The following is an 11,125-nucleotide window of genomic DNA, read 5'->3' on the forward strand; positions in this document are numbered from 1 at the left end:
ATTAATAAAATATTTTGCTGTTAATTGAAGTTTTAGCATACATCTACGATAAGAATCGTATCAAGCTATAAAAGTCAACTTCAGCCAGTGTTAATATCTACTGGTTAGAATCATTTAAAAAATGCTCTTAATTATTAGTATTTTATAATTTTTATTTGTTTAAATACAATAATAATAGTAATAAGTTTAAATACTTTCCAATAATGCATATTTTTTCAAATATAAATATTATAGGTACGTAAAGTGCTTAATTTAGTTAGCAATTTATTATATTAAATTTGTCGAGTCTGCGCTATATTCTGTGTAAAACTAGGGGTGCGAGCGCGGGACAGGGCGAGGGCGGCCCGTTATCAGTGCGCAGCGAAAGGCCGTGGGCGGCGTACGAGGTAAGCTTATAAGCACTTTATTGTACTTAGTTTTAAAGATACCACTTTTTATCGTTTTGTCGCTATCTATAATTTTATCTACAATTTATAAATATATAATAATAATGGCCTGCAATATTTGCGGATGTTTATTTCAATTCGATTGATTGATGAATTTGTTCATTGTTCATCAGTTGATGCTGATATAAAGCGGTCCTGCAGTTCATTGTACGGACATAAAAGATAACGTAGATTTGACTAGGTCAACGCATGTCCTTAAGGGGTGGAATATTGAATGTATCCTCGGGGTGGGATGACTAGACGAAAGTTTGGCATCGTCTCTTTAATTAATAAGCATTCAATGTTTATTATTCTTTAAATGTTATTGAAAAACGTCGAATTTGGTTATTAATTTATTTAAACTATTAAATATGAGATAACTGTTAATAATAATATATCAAATATTTATTAATTTATAATAATTATATTACAATAATATAGTTATATAGATTTTTTATTTTACCTGTTGTCACATATATATTTTTATATTGTAGTTACAGCTCTAAATTTTCAATTCTCAGATTATTTTTTTATTGATTTGTTATATATATAACTTACTGTGATAAATACTTAGTAGATAAGTATATTCAATAGATATATTATTGAATACATACTATGACTACGTCTAATAAAAAAAAATAGATATTTTATTATTAATTTACTAAACCTATAAATTTTTAAATTCAATTTTAGATATATTCTCACTTATTATATATTATATAATTTTCTATTTATTAAAATTTATTGCCAAATTCACTAATATTAGTTATGCAAGCGATGGTTGTAGAATTACATATTAAGTTTTGCATTGATTCATTTTCATTAATAATTATAATGGGACCTTCACCTTTTAGACAGACTCGTGAATAATATGATTCATAAAGAAATGTCTCCCCCAAGGTTCCATGATGGGTCTTGTTTATTGTCTTCCCCGGCGTAGATTAATTTATCCCATTGAGGGGGCCTTCTAGCCTATGAACTTATTACAATTTTAAAGATAATTAGATTTCTCCGTTTTATATTATTATGTATAATTACTATAAATATCTTACAGTATAGATCTATCTCTAATTGCTTTACATTGCTTATGCTTCAATGCAAGTGCAACAAATTGTTCAGGGCCTTCATTTTGATATATTAATACAATATTTTTTATTTTCGTGTTATTTTTATTGACCAATATCGCGTAAGACAATTAATTATACTTAATAAGTACAAGTGTAACAATATATAATGGACTCTTTTAATTTATTTAAAAGTATTTTTTATTAAATTGAGTAAATAAAATTTACTAATTTCGGAGATAAATATAATATTAATGAATGGATTCCACTACGCTATAAAATCTATGATGCTCGCATTAACCTATATATGCAAGTCATTAGCAAAAACTATATATATTTTACTTTACATATCATAAAATTCTTACTAATATAACATTACTGCTATAATAATAATATATACGAGTATAATATATATGAGTTTGTTTGTTACCTCTTAACCCAATCACTATAAAATTTGCTATACATACCTATTTAAATAGATAGATAGATACTCTCTATTGTTTCCTCCAAAAGATTACAGTAGTAAACTTATAATGAATAGATATATAGATTTTCAAGAAATGTTTACACTGAGAAAACAATGGGCGGCAATTTACTATACAGAATGAAGAAGGACACAGGCTACTCGTATCTTTTATCCCGGTCATTGTACATAAGTAAAATAAAAGGTATTTAGTAATAGTTTTCTAGTTTTTAATTGTATTATCTTGAAACACCGTTTATATCTTCGTAATACGGGTATTATAATACACAAATTTTAATAAAGGCCATGAGTATATTCTAGTATGTACGCGTATAAGGCTTTCGCGTCTCCTTCTACTCAATAAATTGCATTTCCTGAATTCCTGACATAGCATTGTTTATATGATGGTTACATATCTACATAAATCATATGTACTTTATTCTTAGGTAATGGTAATACCTAGGTACTCAGATTATATAGACAGTGTCTCCATACAAATGCTTCGAGAAAAGCGGGTCATCTTTTTCATAAAATTTTGTGTGCTAAGTGGTTATGAGTGATTCCTTTATAACTTCTATATTTATTTTGTCTTATAAATTCTGCACCTTTTTAATGCGCAAAAACTCATTTTATTTATTAAATAATTAAATATAGATACATCAAGATACATTGTGTGCGTAAGTATATAGAACATTAAACACAAAAACGAGTCAGCTAATTTGATAATTAGCTGACAAAAAATTACCTTATTTTGAGTCTTGATGTATCTATATAAATAAAGCCTAATATTATTACTTATATATATATAACATATCTGGTAATACTAATATTATTAAGGTAAGAGAATTGTTAAAGACGGGGCTTAGCGTCCCATTTCTAACAATATATCCTGTCAGGTGTGCACATGGTGTTCTTGAAAACCATTGTAACTTCATACTCACTTATCATCACTCATGTGGTACTCCGCCAATGTATACGAATAGCGCAGTGTAGTCAATAGTCACCGTCTGGAGATCGATCTGAAGGATTTATTGCTAGTATAGCCTCTATGACCGTGTCGTTCCGGCATAGAATAGGTCACCCTTTCCTTTCCGGCGGGTGTTGTAAGAAGTGACTAAGGTAAGACGAGGGATGGACAGCAACATCCCTCTTAAAACATTTCTAAAGCCTATCTGCGGTTGTCGATCCGTCTGCCAAGCGTGGCATTTACTGACAAAACCCCCCAAGGGGTAAGCTTATGTTCAGCAGTGGATAGTTAAAGGTTGACATGATCATAATGATGATGAGTCGTTATTGAAAAAAATCACATACCTCTAAAATAATATATAGTAGTACTTGTTGATGGGGACAAGCTAGAGGCGATCAAAATTTTGCGACATTTATTATAATCTCGATTTATGTTTACAAATTCATCATGTAAAGGCGGTTTTATTAAAAAAATTGCCGACTAATGGTCCACAATATCGCTTCTCTCGTGGGTCCTCCGGGATCGGGAGGAATTTCCCCCCGGCCCTCCCCGCACCGATCTCAATAACGACCTCGCCTAACTTGGATTTGCGAAGAATTTCTTATCTACCTAATAATATTTTACTGTATAAAATATATGTAGGTGTTACGTTGAAAATTTTAACCTCCAGACAGCTCGATCTGATAAATATCGTACACTCACCCAAGGATTTCATTTCATACTGTAAGTAGGTACCGCTAATAGATTATTGATATATATATTATAAACCTAGATCTAATCCACTATACTAAGATGAATAGGATTGTTAGAAGCTATCTAATAGGGACTTCCTTTTGTCTAAAGACTACGCCTCTAGGTGTCTGGAGCCTTACGTACAATGTAATAAGATACATAGTACGTACGAGTGCTTTAATTGGATTTTAATCATTTATTTTAATATTACATCTGAAATTAATAGCTTATATCTAGAATAATGAAAAAAATATTATATTTATATCATACATTCGTCAATTATAGATTCCCAATTTGTATACCAAATATGTTTATTTTTGGAGGGTAGATAATTTGCAAAAAAGTCTGATATCTTTGTTAGTGTATATATGGTACTATTAGGGCAGACCGCGTTACCATTGCTTTTTCATCTTTATATATAAAAATTCACTAGACCATAACGCTTCTCAGTATTTATATATATATATATATATACGTACAATATATGTAGCAATATATACTCGTACCTACTAGGATATTGGCTTATAAATTAATTAAACAAGACTTTATATATGTGTTTATGTTGAAATATCTCTTTTATGTTCAAGAGGGTTATCTGAATGCAGCGGATGAAGTCTTTGTAGCTGGCAACCCGTTGCGAAATTCATTAATTATTGTTACAATAAAGTGGATTTCTGTCAGCGGCAATAGCAAAATACTAACAACTTCGTCGATTAAATTAGAATCTTATGTAAACGAGTCGTATTGTTGATTCAAGCATAGAATGACATCACAGTTAACATCTCTTAAACGGCTTTTGAAATAAAAAGAATTTCAATTCATCTGCTTTTTGTTTTTTATTTCTACGTGATACCTTCGCCAGTTTTGAATCGATTATTCATTCTTTTGCAATCTACAGCGCCCTGATTAAGTTTGATATTAATTTTTTTTTCTTTTAAATTATTTACTATTTATTTATTAAAAGAAAATTTTTAACGTGTGTAACAATTATCTGTATGTGTATCTAATTTTTTTTTATCATAAATGTGGCTATAGACACATTATGTACACATGCAGTATTACTTAACAATGGTTAGGTATATTTAATCCCAGAGGGTGAGTTATACAAAAAATTGCATGAGTACCCACTCATACGACCTTTGTATCTTATACTTGGTCTATGCTAACGAAAAGCCCTGTGGTGGTTGTTTAAAATTAATAGTCTTACCAGAAATAAAAAAAAAGAAAATAAACGGATTAGAAAGAAAGCAAAACCATGAGCATCTTTTCTGTAGAGTGTTTTACTATTCAACTATTTTTTTTTTAAAGTTTAGTTTTATATAGCAACAATAAAATCTCATTTGTAATATACGAGTCTAGCTATTAAGTTAATATGGGAGAAATGGTAATTTTTATTGGTAGAATTATTTGTACCGACATGAGGAAATTCATAAATGAAAAGAAAAAATAATATTTTTAATTGATGTAAATGATTTTGACTTCACCTGTATATACATATATATCATAATCAAGTTGATACAGGCATCCATACTTACAAGTCGGTTTATAAAATACTTATGTGCCTATTTTATTAACCGTGCCCGCATTTTAATGGGGGCTCGTCCGCCGGGTGGCTACGTAAGACCTTGACCTCTGCGAACCCTCCTCGACCTCCATCAAAACACCCCTATAGCCTCTTATTCTTATTTCGTCTCAGTGAATTGAAATTCCTTTATCGGGAATTTTTCTAGGCTTCATCGATGTAAGCTTCACAATAAAATAAGTGGAAAAGGGAATATTGATCCGTATTAACTTCGTATTGGAGGAATTTATGTTGACCTTGATAATGATCCTACAGAGAAATATAGTAGATTACTAGCTTTTGTTTGCGGCTTCGTCCACGTACTATTTGAAAATAAGAAAACTAATGAAATAGACTATTTCTTAATGATTTATTAAGGTACAATATATACCAGATTTTAAGTTAGACCTTCAAGAATACATATATGGTATATAATTTGATGCAGTAGCATCAGCAGTAATTAGTGGTAGCATCATCTAACACTGAAATTGCCAGTAATATTAGATTGTATTAAGCCCTATTGGGTCAACTTTCACGCGGTTCCCCTCGGAAACTATTGTGGTTAATTCTTGTTGAATTCGTTTTAATGGGCCAACTGACCTGCTTTCATTCTTATCTATCATCTCTTACTGGTGCCCTGCCAGCGTATACCGATAGCGCAGGCGATGGTGGACAGAGATAAAATTTAAAAAATTGCTTTAGAGACAACATTAAGACGAAGCCCATAGTGATATTCATATTTTAAGTTACGTTTAATTGCCTTCAACCTATAAATCCAGAAAAAAGGACCTTTTTCCTAATCCGTGTTATAAACAGTTACATTATTGACAATTTCCGGCAGTACGTACTTATAAAAAATATATCCACACATTCGTCGTGATCTCATTACAGAATGACGTACTACGTGACAATAACGCCTGAGATGAGCGATGCAGTACTGCAGCACCTTCGCGACAGTTTCTTCGCAGATGAGCCACTCAACAAAGCAGTGGGACTGTGCGAAAGGGGGCAGCCCCACGCCGCCCTCGAGAGGCTGTGCGCGTCCACTATGGCTGATGGTCTTTCTGTTGCTGCTATAGAAAATGATACGGTAAGGTATTTAGATTTTCGAAATCACAGTTCTTAGGAAAGTTTTTTTTTTTTTGAGAAATTAAAAGGAACAGGAAATGTAAGACAGATTTAAAAATAGAATATTAATATACGTAACTTATATTTATAGTAAATTAATTTGTTTCAATAGAACATTAACCAAACATGTTGCTAGGTAACGCATAGATAACGAAGAGCATTATTGTCGTTAAACAAAGACCTCTTCTTAATATCTTCTCTTCAGTCTTCTCTTTCAATCCAACTTGTTTGAAAAGTTGTATCAATCTTGGTTTAGTCAAGAAATTATCTAGTTGACTCTCTCCATCAGTTTTCAGGAATTCAAGACATTACATCCTGTAATGACGCACTCTTGAATGAAAAAGAGTCTTAGGCGAATATGCTTTGTTATCTGGTGACACTCATAGGGTGGGTCGTGAGCCAGTCTTATAGCTGACTCACTGTCTAAATAAAGCTTTGTAGTAGCATCTCCCATTATCATGAATTGCAAAATTCTTTTTAGCCTCTTATTAACAGTTTTTTTAAAATGCTTTTGAGACAAATTATAATTAATAAATTTTTGCATACCTTCATAAAAAGCAAAATATGAAGAGAACTATATTTAATATTGTTTGTGTACACTAAAATAAAACATTTAATTTCAATTTGCAGTACTATGTGTATCTTATTATAACATAATGGATTATATTAAACATACGCAAAAGTTTTATAAATTTGCCAACTAAAAATTGGTACTTTTTCATATATTTTCAGGTACTAGGAGTAGCATTGAATGGTATATTATGACCAGGTGACATTGAGCAGTCCATTGAAAAGATTCAACAGTCTTCCGACGAGAAGTACAATAAAATCTTCACAATTTTGTACACGGTGAGCCGAGATTTGGACCTGTTTGGCACCTTCAATGTGAACCGCATCCTGGAGTGCAGGATCATCTCCGTATCTGATCACGCTCGTGGGAGAGGATTGGCTAAAGAGCTCATGAGAAGAAGCATAGAAATAGCTAAAGATCAAGGGTTCAAGGTGGGTAATCAATCATTTATAAGTTATATACAAAGTTTTCGATGACTTCGTTAAAGTTAAATAAATCAGTTGGTAATATATGTTATGGTAGCTGCTATAGTTGCTTGTAAATTATAAAAAAATATCATCATTATATAAGCCTTTAACTGTCCATTGCTGAACTTAAGCCTCCCCCTAGGAGGGGAGTCTTATATCAGCAATATCTTATGTTCAGTCTTGCCAGTAGTTGCCACACTTGGCAGGTGGATTGGCATCCGCAGTTAGACTTTGGAGATGTTTTAAGAGAGATACTGCTGCTAATTCCTCGCTCTCCTTAGTTGCCTCTTACGACACCTATGGGAAAGGAAGGAGAAAAAAAATCTGAAAGGCCGTAACCTTTGGTTTAGGAGAGATATTAATACGTCCTTTTTCATAGTTGTATTTTTATTGCAGCTCTTTAAAGTGGACGCTACAGGCGCTTACTCACAGCGCATTTGCAGCACCCTCGGCCTTCGAGTTCTGCATAAAGTTCGATACTCTGAGTATTGTGACGACACCGGCACACCGATCTTTGACGTGTCACCGCCACATGATGCTCTATCAGTCATGGTGTTGGAGTTACCTTGAATTTTGGATCAGTATACATAATCTCAAGAGACGCTGATACGCGTATAGCACTCTGATATTGTAAACGTCCATAGCCTGTAATTGCTTTCTATCTAACAAATCCGTTTGTTTGTTTGCACCTATGCTCTATAAAAAGGTTTTTATTTTTTACGTAACTTTAAATAAGTCTTTTTATGCATATTTTTTACAACGACACTCAGAAAGTTTTATATCTATCAGTTTTTCGTGAGAATAAAAATAGTTTTACTACTTTTTACACTGTTCAGTATCTAGTAATACAAAAATTTGATAATATTTCTTCCACGTGTTAAGTTTTATATGTTTTTTAAGAAAAGTAAATAATACTCCGTTTTGGAGTTTTGAACTTGTTTGGTTCAGGAAAATTATTACACCTACATGAGGCATATACATTAAACTTGCTCTTAAGACTATATTTCCGAAGTCAAGAGAAGGAGCGGGGAACTTAATAAATGGTGTGAATATCTCCACCGATATGAGGACTTACTAGAGATGACAACCTTATCGTCTCAAAAAATAAAATATAAATCAAATAAAAAAAAATCCATAAATGTCGAGTCCTATTTTACATTTAACTATTATTAAAATAAAATACTTAAATATAAAAAAACTAAACGATTACGTTGTGGTCTCGAAAACTAAAATATGTAACAAATAAAAGCATCCGTCGCATAGATGACGCTGTTTACGAAAATCGATTTAAAAGTGTAATTTATGTGATCGATTTATTAAAAATAGATTAATATTACTATAATAATCGATTATAAGAAAATAATCGATTTAAATAAAAATCTTTTTTTTTTAACATCTTTGGTGTATTTAACACATTATATAGAATTAAAAAATATATATTTACTTGCTATTTATAATTGTATTGTGACGCTCAATAATTAATATTATAATCGTACAGTACATAATAAATTAATAGCTGTTCTCTATAGATATGACCAAAGATATGATATATATTGGTTTTGAAAACATTTTTTTCTTTTTTCCATATAAATATTATAATTACCTCAAAATGTATTTTTATATTTATTTATAATACATATTTATTATTATATATTTATGATTTGTTTATAACTTTGGATATTGTAATCCAAAAATGAGATACAGTAGTTATGAAACATTATTTTATTATATTTTTTTGTTTGTGATTGTGAAGCGTTTGGATTTAGTAACAATTTAAAAAAATTAATGTTAATTGTTAAAGAATTGTTGGTGTGGTTCTATCTTCTAAGGTGGTGAAGTATCTGGGTGTATGCCGAATGCAGAAAATGTAAAGGATAAAAGACGTTATAATGAAATTAATTAAGGCTATTTTAAAGCATAATAGTCAATTAAATGTTGATTTAATTAATTTATGTTCATATTTAATCTGTTACACTATTTATTATAATTTTTGATGAATGAAAAAAGAATGGTTAAGTTACCCCCGCTTGCGCTACTGGTTTACGCCAGCGGGGCAGTACTGCGGGATATTGGTGAAGATAAAATTAGGTCAGTGGTCCATTGTGATGAATCCACCGAGATAAAGTGTACGACAAGTGGCAGAGAGTATTGTTAGTATTGCGGTCGTTTACTTCCTGTTACTAACAATCCTTTCTCCTCTATATTCATGTATTAGGTAAGTAGGTAACAAAAAATAGTTTGTGGACAAATCTAAGTGGTGAGTGAGTAGGTATAGTAATACCTATAATGTAGTGGATTAGAAGTATGTTTAGCAAGTGGTCAAAAATTCCAAATTATTATGTATGTAAACATCCTAATATTATAATGTTACAGTATATTTCTTTGTCAGTTATATTGATTACCTCTTGGAGCCTTAAGATTCAAATTGTCATGTATTTAGGCATACACGTAGTATTGGGAATGGAAAATGACATAGGCTACTTTTTAACTACTTTATATTCTAAATTACTAATAGGTTGAAAAAATACCTTTTGACAAGTCGATTCGATGAGATTCTCCATACCTCTCTGCTATCCGGGCTAACTGTGTATTTTTTAATCTATTAATAATTTAAGATTCTCAAATGAAAAATATATAATTTTATAGGCATATATTTTTCACTCCAGTGCTTAGTGTGAGTTATATACGATATTTAAAACTTAACAGCGCCTCTAGCTGATAATTTCGTAAACTCAGATTTCTATACAACCAAACTTACCGATATAAACTTGAACTCAAGGATAACGTAAACCATTTTAGATTACCCACTAGACACTTTGAAAAAAAATAAACATATTATTGTGAATACTTTCTAAGTTTTTTTAGATATCGATTTACAAGTTGTCTTTAATAACAATGTTAAATAAATATTTATCCAATATTTACTAAATGTTACCCAATCTTAACCTATCACTCATTATAATGGTGTTCAAATATGATCCCAAATATATATAGACTAATTGTCCTTTTTACACGACTTTGTTATTAGATTTCTAATATATCTGTAGATGTAACTACCTATATGTATTAAGAGTTTAATGTAGTTTAGACTATGTAAATCTATATTGAAGAAAGGCCCGTCAAAGCACAAAAATATTATTTAATATTTTAATAAAATATGATAAAATTTTGAAAAGTTATATCTACATTTAAAAGATTTTACTTATTTTTGTTTAATATTTGCTTTTAGTAGTATTTAATCGTGAATATAGGAAATTGATGTCTGACGAACTAGAGATTTTTCTTTTTTTTTTTTTTTAATAAAAATAAAACTTATCAAACATTTTAAAACTTAACTGTGTTTCTGTTCCTGGCATAGTTAGTAAATAATAATATTTAAATAATAGTATAACTATTAATTTTAATGAAAATGGATAAAGTAAACAAATACCAACGTAACTAGAATAAATATACTTTGATCTGTTAATTATTTATCTATGATTATTTTTGTTGTCTTAATTATAAATGAACGGTGTCAAAAAAACATGCAAATAATATATTAAATATGCCAAGTTTAAAGATTTTTATCGATTACATTTTTTTTTTATTTTAAATTCAGTAATAAATACCAAAGTTGTGGTGTAGTTAAAAATAACGTTTTATTTAGATTACATATATATGAAGTAAAACATTTAAGATTTTCATGGTTGTATTGTAAAGTACATTATGTACCTTATTTTGTTGTGAACTATATTAATTTACTTGTAA

General features: G+C 30.3%; 1 pseudogene; it reads left to right on the plus strand.

Moving 5' to 3' along the window:
• Positions 1-364: 364 nt before the first annotated feature.
• LOC113512957 (uncharacterized) lies at positions 365-10,829 on the plus strand (annotated as a pseudogene).
• The last annotated feature ends 296 nt before the right edge of the window (positions 10,830-11,125 follow it).

The sequence above is a fragment of the Galleria mellonella genome, unplaced genomic scaffold (genome assembly GCF_026898425.1).
Source record: "Galleria mellonella isolate WM207_F2 unplaced genomic scaffold, CSIRO_AGI_GalMel_v1 utg113, whole genome shotgun sequence".
Classification (NCBI taxonomy): Eukaryota; Metazoa; Arthropoda; class Insecta; order Lepidoptera; family Pyralidae; genus Galleria; species Galleria mellonella.